Here is a 14,242-nt window from a genome sequence, read left to right on the forward strand (position 1 = left end):
AGAATCAAATAAAGGGAAACTCGGCCCAGAAAAAGAGGGAACAAAGTTCAACTTTATTTTCTTTTTGTCAGACTCTCAGACTTAAGGGATCTCTCTAAACACTTTCTTCAAACTGTCTGCTTTTGGTGAAAGGGTGGTGCTAAGCTCAGCCTCTGATCCAGATTCTTGCAGCCCACCCCTTCCAAAGCCCTCTGGAGAACCCTGGGTGATTCTCCATGGAGAGGTGAAGTGCTATATTTTGTGTATATTGCTTCTGTATTACCTATATGGTCTGATTCCACCCCCCCCCCCCACCTTTGTATACAAAAGTTGAATCATTTTTATCTGTAGTCTCCCATTCTACTATATCCTTAGACTGCAAGGAGATCAAAGCAGTCAATCCTAAAGGAAACCAACCCTGAATATGCATTGAAAGAACTGATGCTGAAGCTGAAGCTCCAGTATCTTGGCCACTTGACGCAAAGAACTAACTCTTTGGAAAAGACTGATGCTGGGAAAGACTGAGGGCAGTAGGAGAAGGGGATGACAGAGGATGTGATAGTTGGATGGCATCACCGACTCAGTGGACATGAATTTGGGGAAACTCCAGGAGATAGTGAAGGACAGGGAAGCCTGGCATGCTGTAGTGCATGAGGTCACAAAGAGTTGGACAGAGTTAGCGACTGAACAACAACAACAAATTCTTCTACTGGAGAACTAATCTTTCAGTGTTAGACAAGAAAAGCACTCTAGTTCACCAGTCTTTGAGTTGCTTTGTTGCCTGGGGCAAATTTCCATTCTCTGGTTCCTCCCTCTGGGGCAGGTAGAGATTTCAATGGAAACCGTCTTGCTGAACCCAAGAGCCTTTGCTTTTCTCTTTTTCCACATTAAGCAAAGGAAATTTGATGCTTGATGTTAGTGAGAGCTAGAGAAGGCAGGTGACTTTTGGTCAGAGAAAGGTGGTAACCCAATATAATGGGAGGTTAGTTTAAACCAGATTGGACTAGGACTGAAAATTCTTGGCTGACGACCTCCAATGGTTGTTTGTAGCAACTTTGTTTAGATTATAAGTTTCTCTCTGGATTTTTCTTTTCTTTTTTTCTGGAGAGGAAGGACTAGAGATACAAGAGGTGCTCAATAAATATCAGTTTTCTTCCTTGCCTTTTCCTACATCTCAACTTTCTTCTCGCGTGTGTGTATACTCAGTCGTGTCCTACTTTTTGCAACCCCATGGCCAGGTTTCTCTGCCCATGGGATTTTTCAGGCAATAGTACTGGAGTGGGTTGCTGTGCCCTCCTCCAGGGGATCTTCCGGACATTGACAGACAAGTTCTTTAACCCTACGTCTCCTGGTGTGCCCCCTCTTGGCAATAGTTACAAATAAATTCAGAGGCATAGATAATCCCCCCCAACCAAATACCAGTTCCGTTCTGGAAGGAAGCTGAGCATGTGGAGCTTTGTCTGAAGAAGGATTCCCTGGAGGGGATTGATTGCCCTCTGAGAAAGAGGACACAGAAGGAAACTGGAGAAACTGTTTCCACATGGCAAGATATCTAAGCTTGGTGCCCAGAGACAGAGTGACCTAGGCCCAGAGCAGGGACATCCTCCTCATGTCTGAACAGACTGTAGAATGGCCCTGGCCCAGGGGTGACTGCGAGGATTCTGATTCCTGTGGCACCTTGCAAGTCAGACCTTCCAGAGTATGGAAGAGAACTTCTCTTGGCACAAAATGTCACCCTCTTTGGGTGGACACTAGCCATAGTAAAGCTCTGAGCTTTGTACACTGATGAGGGGTTGAGAGGCAGAGTACTTTTCGAGACTCTGTTTGAGACTCTCCTGGGGATGCTAGAGGTACAGAGAATGAGTATTTTGCAGCTGACTGTATTAAAGAGGTGGTACTGAGAACCAGAGAAAATAGGGATTTTTGCCTTCAGTGTGACGCTGCATATTATTACATGTCCTGCTGTGTGAGTTGTGGTGAGATCAGTACAGGTCCTCCCAAGCAAATCCTTCAGCTTGTTGTTCCATATCTAAGCATATTGCATAATGACATAAAATTAATTATCAGTGGGATATTCTGTTATACAGAGAGCATGCCCATGGAAAGGAAGCAGGAAATAAACATGAATCCTCTATTCTTGCTCTGATACCTAACATTAATGGAACATGCATAATGTAATGCCATGCTGCAAGCATTTCACAGAAATTATCTCACTAAATCCTCCCAACAATCCAATGAGGTAGTACCACAACCCTTAGTTTACAGATGAGGGAATTGAGGTTTACAGATGTTAGATAACTTGCCCAAAGCAATATTCATCAAATTAATTCTGACCTTCTGGTAAATAAGAGTTAATTAGTGAGTCCACTTCTGCAGTTTTCTTGGATTTCCAAGTTTCCCTCTAATGAATATAAAGCAATATAAATGCTAGACCCTGGGCTCTCAGGGAATTTAGGAATGCTTGAGACATCGATTTATGACTATTTAAGTCTATAGATTATATAATTGTAATCATATTAAATGCATGTTATTTATTGCATATGTATATTATACATTGTATATATACATTGTATATTATGATAATTTAATTCTGTAACTCTATAAACTAGTGGAGGAAAATAAGAGCATGGGATCAGGTACTAAACTGCATGAAGCAGACTAAACATGTCATTAAATTTCACAGATAGAAAAGAACCATAGAGTTCACTCGAGTAAATGAGAAGACTCTGAGAAGAGAAAGGACTTGAACTTGCCTTTTGCTGGGTAGGTCACTGGTTGAGCTCTGGCAGACTTTGCATCAGCCATCCTTGCACCAACACCACTGGAAAAGATGGGTTTAAAAACTGTTGTTTAAAGTCACTGAAGGGCTTCCCTGGTGTCTCAGTCAGTAAAGGAATCTACCTTCAAAGCAGGAGACTGGGGTTCAGTCTCTGGGTTGGGAAGATCTCCTGCAGAAGGAAATGACAACCCACTTTAGTATTCTTGCCTGGGAAATTCCATGAACGGAGGAGCCTGGCGGGCTACATTCTATGGGGTCATAATAGTTGGACACGACTTAGTGACCAAACCACCACCACCACTAAAATCACTGAAAAGCTTCTAAGGCAGCAAAGACTTCTAAGGTTTTGGAGAAAAGGAAAATTCAGAGATGCAGGTATAACATTTGACACTTCCTTATCTGCCAGGATATTTGCAAATTTTATAGTAGTGGCTTAGAAGCATTTTGATGGTCTCATGTGGCTAAAGGAACAATGAAAGTGAGCATCTGCCAATGGAGAAAAGCCCTTATAAGTACTTGATGCATTCAGAGGGAACCCTTAAAGGGCTACATTCTAGGAGTAAGGACCAACTGGAAATAGACCAAGCATCAAAAATGAAGGAAACCCACCAGTCCTCATAGAAACTGAAACTCCATCCAAATTACCTCAATCCCAGATTAGATGAAGATTCACTTCTACTCTCACTGCCTGCCACAAGCAAAAGTAAAACCTTTCTTGGAGGAAATGTAACATTTGTCAGAGCTTTAAAGTGATGCTGCTGCTGCTAAGTCACTTCAGTTGTGTCCGACTCTGTGTGACCCCCATAGATGTCAGCCCACCAGGCTCTCCTGTCCCTGGGATTCTCCAGGCAAGAACACTGGAGTGGGTTGCCATTTCCTTCTCCAATGCATGAAAGTGAAAAGTGAAAGTGAAGTCGCTCAGTCGTGTCCAACTCTTCGTGACCCCATGGACTGCAGCCTACCAGGCTCCTCTATCCATGGGATTTTCCAGGCAAGAGTACTTGTTATTAAAAACAAAACCCAAAGAGAAACCAAAAAACCCCTAAAACTGGGCATGCAAAGGTAGGAAAACTAGCCAAGAAATCAAGAGGACTGTAGAAATTCAGACACAGGAAACCCATATATCTCAATTAGTAAATTCATATACCTGTTGTCACTGTTTTTAAGAAATTAATAAAATGAAAAATTTCATTGGAGAATTGAAAATTAAAGATATTATCAAGTGGAAATTCCGAAGTTGAAAAATATTATCACTGAACTTAAGAACTTAATATATGGGCTTCCTGGTAGATTAAATATAACTTAAAAGTAAAAAAGAATCAGACTAAACCATGGGAAGAAAAATTATCAAGAAAAGAGCATAAAAGGTATATGGAAGGTGGTAAAAAGCCGAATATATTTATGTCATTGGAGTCCAAAAAGTTAGGATAAAGAGAATGGGTGAGAAGCAATATTTGGAGAGTTATTGCTAAGATTTTCCTAAAATTTACAAGACTCCAAGCCAAAAGATTTGCTTCAAACCTCAAGTGAGATAAGTACAAGATACCCATTCCTAAGCACATCATAGTAAAACTGTTAACAATTAAACCCCAAAAGATTTTAAAAGCAGCCAATAGGAAAAAGTATGTATTACCTTTAAAGAAATAAGAAATAAGTATATCATTCAGAAACAATGGAAGCCAGAGAACTATGACTGACAGCTTCAACGAGGGGAAATCCTGCTAATTTAGGATCCTATATCTAGTAAAAAGACTCTCCAAGAGAAAGCAAAGTAAAAATCACTTCAGACTAATAAAAAGCAGAGAAATTATTACCAGTAGATCCACAAGGAAAGAAACAATACAGGCTCTTCTTCAAATATAAGAAAAAGGATCCCATACAGAAGCATGTAAATACAGGAAAAAATAAAGAACAATGGAAAGAATATGCGAGTAAATCTAAATATCCCCTGCATAAAACAAACATAGTAATACATTACTGGGTTTCAAGTCTACTTAAAACATGACAATAAAAGCTCAAAAGGAAGAAGGAGTGGATGGAGTTAAAATGTCTGAAAGCCTTTGAATTGTCTGAGATGTACGTAGGTTAATTTATATTAAACTTTAATAAGTTAAAGATTAATTCTATAATCTCTAGAAAACCACTTACCTTTGTAAAGAGTAGTGAATAGAGGAGAAAAGTGGTGTTTTACTTTGGGTTTACCCAGAAGTAGTTCCTGTGATAAGAATTTATTAATAAATGCAAGTAGTTTATTTGGGAGGTGACCCCAGTAAAAGTAGGGGAGTGAGTGAGCCAGACAGGCATGGAAAGGAAGCCAGTAAAGCATGCATTATCAAGAAACCTATCTGTGGGAGTGTCTGAAGCTTTACACTGGGAAACATTGGGAGCCAGGATGAAACGCCAGTTAATCTCACCCTTGGGGTGATCCCATTGTTGTTTTTCCCAGGGTTAAAAATTCTCTGGTACTTCTACTTAGTGTGTAGGCAGAGAGGACCCTGGTGGCCAGAGAGACCCTTCAAGTGTGTGGTCGTGGTGTAGACAGCTAAAAGTTGGGCCAGAGTACCAGGAAATGATAAACTCCAGATGGTGGGGATGAATTAGCAATAGATGAATTAACAATGATAAAGTGTGTACATGTATGTATCTAAGACACATGGAAGAAAATGCATTATCATTATGGCCCCAAACTAGCTTCCCAAGAGCACAATGAATAAATGTTAATGGATTTTTACAATGGCATCTTATACAGCAATGAAAGCAAACCACAGCCACAGACAAGAACGTGGCTGTGTTTCACAACCATAATAGTGGGAGAAGCCGGATGCTACAGAATGTTTACTGAGAATTTCACTGATACAAAGTTTGAAAATCCGCAAAAGCAATCTGTTGTGTGGAGTAATGGATAACTTTGGTTAGGCAGGGCTTTTTAACTGGATAGGGGATAAGAGATGGGCCCCTTTGGGGTGCTGATGATGTTGTATCTCTTGATCTCAGAAGGGTTACACAAGCTTGCTCTCTTCATGAGAATACATAGACCTGTACATTTATGATATGTGTACTCTTCTGTATGTATGTTAGACTTTGACTTTAAATGTTAATTAATATGAGGAAGAAATTACCTGTGTGAATGGGCAAAATGAAGTGTGACTGACCATGCCAGTGGCTCTCTACTAGAAGCATCTCTCTGGGTCATGAAAGGAGTAAAAACAGGTCAGTGACAGGAAGGTGCGAACGAACAAGATGTGTGGGGAACAGGGAAGAGGCTGGTCAATGGGAACTGGAAAATGTCATGATAGATACTGCTGGGAATATCAGGTTCAATTAATTAAGACCAGTTGTGGAAAACTGAGGAATTCATCTTTCAGTTCAGTTCAGTTCAGTCACTCAGTCGTGTTCGACTCTTTTTGACCCCATGAATCACAGCACGCCAGGCCTCCCTATCCATCCCAACTGTCAGAGTCTACCCAAACCCATGTCCATTGAGTCGGTGATGCCATCCAACCATCTCATCCTCTGTTGTCCCTGTCTCCTCCTGCCCTCAATCCCTCCCAACATCAGGGTCTTTTCAAATGAGTCAGCTCTTCACATGAGGTGGCCAAAGTATTGGAGTTTCCGCTTCAGCATCAGTCCTTCCAATGAACCCACAGGACTGATCTCCTTTAGGATGAACTGTTTGGATCTCCTTGAAGTTCAAGGAACTCTCAAAAGTCTTCTCTGACACCACAGTTCAAAAGCATCAATTCTTCAGTGCTCAGCTTTCTTTATATCCCAACTCTCACATCCATATATGACTACTGGAAAAACCATAGCCTTGACTAGATGGACCTTTGTTGGCAAAATAATGTCTCTGCTTTTTATTATGCTGTCTAGGTTGGTCATAACTTTCCTTCCAAGGAGTAAGCATCTTTTAATTTCATGGCTGCAATCACCATCTGCAGTGATTTTGGAGCCCAGAAAAATAAAGTTAGCCACTGTTTCCCCATCTATTTGCCATGAAGTGATGGGACTGAATGCCATGATCTTAGTTTTCTGAATGTTGAGCTTTAAGCCAACTTTTTCACTCTCCACTTTCACTTTCTTCAAGAGACTTTTGAGTTCCTCTTCACTTTCTGCCATAAGGGTGGTGTCATCTGCATATCTGAGATTATTGATATTTCTCCTGGCAATCTTGATTCCAGCTTGTGCTTCTTCCAGCCCAGCATTTCTCATGATGTACCCTGCATATAAGTTAAATAAGCAGGGTGGCAATATACAGCCTTGACGTACTCCTTTTCCTATTTGGAACCAGTCTGTTGTTCCATGTCCAGTTCTAACTGTTGCTTCCTGACTTGCAAACAGGTTTCTCAAGAGGCAGATCAGGTGGTCTGGTATTCCCATCTCTTTCAGAATTTTCCACAGTTTATTGTGATCCACACAGTCAAAGGCTTTGGCATAGTCAATAAGGCAGAAATAGATGTTTTTCTGGAACTCTCTTGCCTTTTCAATGATCCAATGGATGTTGGCAATTTGATCTCTGGTTCCTCTGCCTTTTCTAAAACCAGCTTAAATATCTGGAAGTTCACGGTTCACATATTGCTGAAGCCTGGCTTGGAGACTTTTGAGCATTACTTTACTAGCATGTGAGATGAGTGCAATTGTGTGGTAGTTTGAGCATTCTTTGGCATTGCCTTTCTTTGGGATTGGAATGAAAACTGACCTTTTCCAGTCCTGTGGCCACTGCTGAGTTTTCCAAATTTGCTGGCATATTGAGTGCAGCACTTTCACAGCATCATTTTTACAGGAATGCATTACAGGGAATAAAAATTAAGTGTTGCATGTGAAACTTCAGGCTCTGTTCCTGTAGTCATCTCTGACTCTTCACAAATAACTCCGTACTTGAGACAGTAGAAATCACTTCAGAATTTTTGCTCAGTAAAATTCACAGCACAGGTAGAAACTTAATGGACAGTGATGAAATTAAAACTAGCAACGATGGGGAACTTTAGTTTACTTAAAGCAGAATGTGGACCATGTTCCATACCTCATCTGGTGGTTATGAAAGGTATTCCTTTGGAAATTTCAGCCTTACATCTTGAATGAGATACCAGGAGCACAATGATGAATTCAGCTGTGTGAACCTGTCTGAACCATATTATAAGTGGGATGGATTCCACCATGAGTTTGGGTATAAGAGAATGAGCAGAGAGGCAAGTTCAAAGTAACAGTCTAATTTATGGAGGGAACTATTTTGAATACAAATATGACCAGATTTAATGATAGATGTTTAGGGGCTGTGACAACATATGTTTAAGGAGATGCCATTATTGTAACAGACAGAACTTTCTAAAGAAAAGAGTATATCTAAATCTATCTACTACATTGTCTTTTTTTTTTTTTTCTCTTCCAACACAAAAGGCAAGTGAAAATTAAAATGGAAACTTCTGGAAGGGACAAGTAATGAGTATTCTAATTATTAAAGATTTCTTCCAAGTTTTCAAATAGCACATGAAGTTGAAACTCTCTCTCTTCAAATTCCATTAGGAGCAGAGGAGCTATGGCTGAAAATGTTATGGTGGGGTTTGGTGACAAACCTTCCCTGTCAGCAGCCCCTGCCCAAGGAAGGGAGAAAGTGAGGTTCCTCTGGTTGGATTGTGACTCATCTTTGGAAATTAACTTTCTTACTGTTTAGGTGACGTAATGGATACCCCCATAGCAATGAACATTTGCCTATCAGCTGAAGATCTGAAGGCTGTTGTCTTTAATGGAAGGCAGGACAGATGATGAAATTCTTGCATGCATTCTGGATCTGGGGCAATGAGAGCTTTTTCCACTTTCCAAAGGACATGGAGAGGGCAGTACAGTGGAGGAATTATTATTACTTTCATAATAATAGAAATCTATATGAATTTAGCAGTGATTACTTGTTTATTGACTATTCTTATTGCAAGAACAGTTTACCTTCTTCTGAACAAAATACTTCTTTCAAATTCCAATCATTTCAGCTAACACCATGAGCAGACAGGACTAGACTTGAACTGACTTGCACAGCTAGCTCCATGTTTTAGAATGTTGCTTCAAAACCCAAGGTCAGGTCTGCACAGTGTATGTTTTTGTAAAAGCCTGTACCTACAGGTGGTCATTGGAGAAGGCAATGGCACCCCACTCCAGTACTCTTGCCTGGAAAATTCCATGGATGGAGGGGCCTCGTAGGCTGAAGTCCATGGGGTCGCTAAGAATCGGAACTGAACTGAACTGAAAGATGAATTCCTCAGTTTTCCACAACTGGTCTTAATTAACTGAACCTAATATTCCCAGCAGTATCTATCATGACATTTTCCAGTTCCCATTGACCAGCCTCTTCCCTGTTTGAGTTTGGCTGTGTTGGGTCTTCATTTCTAAGTGGACTTTCCTCTAGCTGGAGCAAGTGGAAGCTATTCTTCGTGGTGGTGAGCAGGCTTCTCACTGCAGTGGCTTTTCTGACAGGAATGACCTGAAAAAAAAAATGCACTTCCCTAAGTGAGAGATGATGTGCTCACATATGCAGTGCTTGGGATATCTTTCTGTGTTCATTCTTTTTGAGAACATGCGGTTGAGATGGCTCATTTGTATCACCATGTGCCCATCCCACGTTGCCGCTTCTCCACATGATTTCCATGGCAGACATTGATAACTCATCAGAGATTGATTACTGTGTTCCAATTCTGTCTCAGAATCCTTGTCCACAGAGCACTCATGGCAGAAACTAGTGATTAATCAGGCATCATATGAGATAAAAGCTATTTTCTGGCCATGGCCTACTGTATTCTAGTCCTGAATTAGAACTATAGGTATCATGAAAAAGCAGCACATGTGTTTCCCAGGTTGTTATAAATAAACTAAATAAATAGAACATATCTGAGTCATTGAAAAGCAGTAATCAAATGTATCTTCTCTTCTGGAGAAGGAGAATCACTATCACTCTATCTGGTTCTTCACTATGATGGTCAAATATTGAGGTAGATGCCACTGAAAGGCTCTTGTAACCTTGGGAGTTAATATTGTATCAGAGACTGAGCAGCCCCTAACACAGCGGCTACCAACACTCGTGTGTGTAAGGATCATTTGAAGAACAATGTAAAATTCAGATTTCCTGAGTCCTACCCCAAGATTCCCATTCACTAAACATGGACTCGAGCCCAGGAATCCAAATTCTTATAAGAACTTTGTTAATTCTGATCTAAATGGTTTGAGGGCTCCTCTTTGAGAAATACTCTGCTAGTGGAGTGGTCTCCAAAGCAGGGTCTGTACATGTCTGTCCCAAAGGAAGAGTCCTTTGTGGTGCAGGAACACAAGTTCAGAACTTCTTCCCATGTTTATGTTCAGAAAAGACGGCTCCTACGCTTTCTGCAGATCGGCACCAGTGTCCTGGTTGAATCTGTATGATAGTCTTCTGGTCGTGTCCTAGACAAAGTGTTTAGAATCATGATAAATTGACTGAGGGTGGAAGTTAACTTGGGTTTTGCTTACTCTGGTATAGAGAGATTTATGTTGCCTAGGGTAAATGGATTTAAGGGTCAATGATCTTGTTTAATTAAACTACCCCTCACAGCATGAACAAGTGGCTTAAACAAGTATTCTACAAAGAACCTGTGAATTGATGATAATGCCAAAGGAGCATTATCACAAGGGAGCATAATGCCACAAGGGAGCACAAGGAAATGGCCACGCTGACAATTGTCCTGTTCATTCAAAGCTCCTGGTTAGCTCCATCAAGGTGTAAAAAAGTAGTGGCAATCTGACCAGATACAATTACCAAGAAGATGATTTCTAATATGAATTAATAGTGACATCATTAATGGTGAACCTCTCCCAAAATGCCTTATGTGTCCTGAGAGATTAACTAATGTCAATCTGATGAACAGGGAAGAAAAACTATTAGAGAAGCATTTGAAAAATTAGAGTGTAGTGCAGAGGTTAGGGCTCAGATGCTAGAGTCAGACGACTGGGTTTGAATTGAAATTTTGGTTCTTATAAGCTGTGTGACCTTGGATGAGTTACTTACATGCCTCATGACTCAGTTTCCCCATCTGTAAAATAGGGGTTGATAATAGTACCTATCTTAAAGGGTTATTATGAAGATTAAATGGGTTAATATGTGTAACATGCTTAAACAAGTGCCCAACATATGGTGTATGCAATATAAATGTTAGTTTAAACATACACTTTGTCTCATTTTATGTCCTTTGTAGATTTCTATTTATGGCATTTTATATGGGTGTGTTATAACAATTTGTAAACAAATATGCTGACATTGGAGGTCCATGCTCAAACATTGTGGCTGATAGGAGTGAGTGAGTAAAACACTTACAGTCCACTTTCCAGCAGATACTGGAGCTCCCGAAAGTGTGCTAGGTCTCAGGAGTATGTATGCTTAAATTACTGGTATAACCCTTAGCTGGGACAGGAGTCAGGGCCTCTGCTGTTTGATGAGCATTGGATATAAAAGCAAAAACATAACAACTTTTGACAATTTTCTCTGTACATCTCTTCTGTATATTAAATGTTCTGACTTGTCAGTTAACCCACTTCCTTTCATACCTTTTCATTCGAGTCCTCCTGTCATTCCAAGATAATTCCTTTATTAAAAAAGAAGGGAACAAAACAGAAGGGAAAGAGACACGTGTACCCCAATGTTCATCGCAGCACTATTTATAATAGCCAGGACATGGAAGCAACCTAGATGTCCATCAGCAGATGAATGGATAAGCAAGCTGTGGTATATATACACAATGGAGTATTACTCAGCCATTAAAAAGAATACATTTGAATCAGTTCTAATGAGGTGGATGAAACTGGAGCCTATTATACAGAGTGAAGTAAGCCAGAAAGAAAAACACCAATACAGTATACTAATGCATATATATGGAATTTAGAAAGATGGTAACAATAACCCTGTGTACGAGACAGCAAAAGAGACACTGATATATAGAACAGTCTTATGGACTCTGTGGGAGAGGGAGAGGGTGGGAAGATTTGGGAGAATTGCATTGAAACATGTATAATATCATGTATGAAATGAGTCGCCAGTCCAGGTTCTATGCAAGATACTGGATGCTTGGGGCTGGTGCACTGGGATGAACCAGAGGGATGGTATGGGGAGGGAGGAGGGAGGAGGGTTCAGGATGGGGAACACATGTATACCTGTGGCAGATTCAGTTCAATATTTGGCAAAACTAATACAATATTGTAAAGTTTAAAAATAAAATACAATTAAAAAACAACAACAACAACAACAAAACAAAAAACAGTGTTTGGGAATGGGTTAGTCAGCATGAATGAATTTCTGAGGACTCACTTGCTCCCTGATCCGTTTTTTCCTTCCAAATGTCACCCAGCCCTGTGCTCCAAGGGCTTCTATTTGTGGGCACAAATGCTCTCCTGAACGGGACATACCCAGGCCAGGTGGAGAAGCAGATACATATATACACTGTTCTTTCCTTTCCACTCAGTACAGCTAAGTGAAGCAGGATTTTTTTTCAAAAACATTATGGGGATAGCTAAACAGTAATGGGAGAAGCTCAAGTAAACAAAAATATATATGTATGTATGCATATATATATATATATACACACATATGCTTACGTACCAATGTTGATATATATATATATATATAAAAACACATACATACAGATACATATATACTTGTCAATATACATATACCAAATCTCAATATAGCAATATGTATTTAAAAATAATTCTGGAAGAATAAATTATTAACTAATGAAATAGATAAGTGTGAGGATGTTTTATATGAAATAGATCTTTTAATTGTATGTATGCCTCCAAATCGAAGAAGGCAATGGCACCCCACTCCAGTACTCTTGCCTGGAAAATCCCATGGATGGAGGAGTCTGGAAGGCTGAAGTCCATGGGGTCGCTGAGGGTCGGACACAACTGAGTGACTTCACTTTCACTTTTCACTTTCATGCATTGGAGAATGAAATGGCAACCCACTCCAGTGTTCTTGCCTGGAGAATCCCAGGGACGGGGAACCCTGGTGGGCTGCCGTCCATGGGGTCGCGCAGGTCGGACACGACTGAAGTGACTTAGCAGCATGCCTCCAAATGGAGACTTTCCTAAACACTATGAATTCAATAATTTGAAAAATCAAAATAAAAAGGAATAAACAAAGGCAACATCAAACCATTGAAGTAGAGAGGAATGTCCAGTCTTTCTTCCCTTTTAACTTTTACTGAACACACAGCTCTTAACCTCCTCTAGCAAACTCCCACCCAAGGTGGCTTTACATGGGATATCCTGCTCCCCAATGCCTACTTTCCAGTTGTCTGGAGGTTAGAGTTTGGACTCTGAAAACTGTCAGTTTCCTCTGTGTTCTGATTTTACCTAATGGGCTTATGTACAGGATTATACTAGAAGACCCCAAATGTCCTGCCCCTGCCCCATCCCTGCAACTATCTCTTCCTCTCTCTCCCAGTAGATATTTCTCCAAGATTGTTTTACTAGTTTCCAAACACATCAACCTTGTTTGCTCATGGCCGTCTTGAATCTTCTCCCAATACTCTCAGCTGATTCAAATCCTATCTGGCTTCCTGCTGCTGCTGCTACTGTTAAGTCGCTTCACTTGTGCCCGACTCTGTGCAACCCCATAGATGGCAGCCCACCAGGCTCCCCTGTCCCTGGGATTCTCCAGGCAAGAACACTGGAGTGGGTTGCCATTTCCTTCTCCATCTGGCTTCCTAGGACTCCTCAAATCCCTCCTTTTCTGCAGGACTCTCATAGAACAGGGAGAGAGACAACCTTTGGTGCAACTCAGATCATACCCCAGAGTTGTCTATCGACTTTGCCTGTAGGACTGCATCTCATGTCTCTAAGCAAGATGGCTTGGTCTGGAGCAGAGCCGTCAGGAGACATCACTCAGGGGCCTTTTTTCTAGTATAGCTCAGCAATATCCAGAAGCATGTAATGATGAATATATGTATCATTGAAATGATGCATCTCAGATTTGGAAAAGAATCTATCTCCTACCTCTACCTAATTTGCGAGTCCTCTCTGAGCATCCCCGGGCCTCACGTGGTGGCGGCCTCACTGCCTGTCTAGGCATCTCCTTCCCCAAAGCAAAATATCTTCCATTTGTTTTGGAACAGGTATCATAAAACACAGTAGTAGTAGTAGTAGGGCATGTGTGTTTAGTTGTGTCTGACTCTTTGCGACCCCATGGACTGTAGTCCACCAGGCTTCTCTGTCCATGGACTTTTCCAGGCAAGAATACTAGAGCAGGTTGCCTTTTTCTTCTCCAGGAGATCTTCCCGACTTAGGGATTGAACCCACGTTTCTTGCATCTCCTGCATTAGCAGGCGGATTCTTTTCCACTGTGCCATCTGGGAAGCCCCCAAGACAACACAGCACAAAGTCAAAACAGAACTTAAGATTGAACTAGTGATGAATTTGGAATAGAATGAGTAGTTGGGTTCTCTGGAAACATATTGAATATCGCCAGATGATTGA

General features: G+C 40.8%; 1 protein-coding gene across 3 annotated transcripts in view; it reads left to right on the forward strand.

The window, feature by feature from the left end:
• The window catches only part of THSD7B (thrombospondin type 1 domain containing 7B), a 1,262,144-nt gene that overhangs the window by 124,506 nt on the left and 1,123,396 nt on the right, over window positions 1-14,242 (forward strand). The window contains exon 1 of one of the 3 annotated variants that reach the window (XM_086367926.1): window positions 2,671-2,742. The exons of the other annotated variants lie outside the window; for them this stretch is intronic. The gene's annotated coding sequence lies outside the window, so the exon portion shown is untranslated. Of the gene's footprint in view, window positions 1-2,670; window positions 2,743-14,242 lie in introns of those variants that run through there. 3 annotated transcript variants of the gene reach the window in all.

The sequence above is a fragment of the Bos grunniens genome, chromosome 2 (genome assembly GCF_055505025.1).
Source record: "Bos grunniens cultivar Pamir isolate PY7600 chromosome 2, Bosgru_T2T1.0, whole genome shotgun sequence".
Lineage (NCBI taxonomy): Eukaryota > Metazoa > Chordata > Mammalia > Artiodactyla > Bovidae > Bos > Bos grunniens.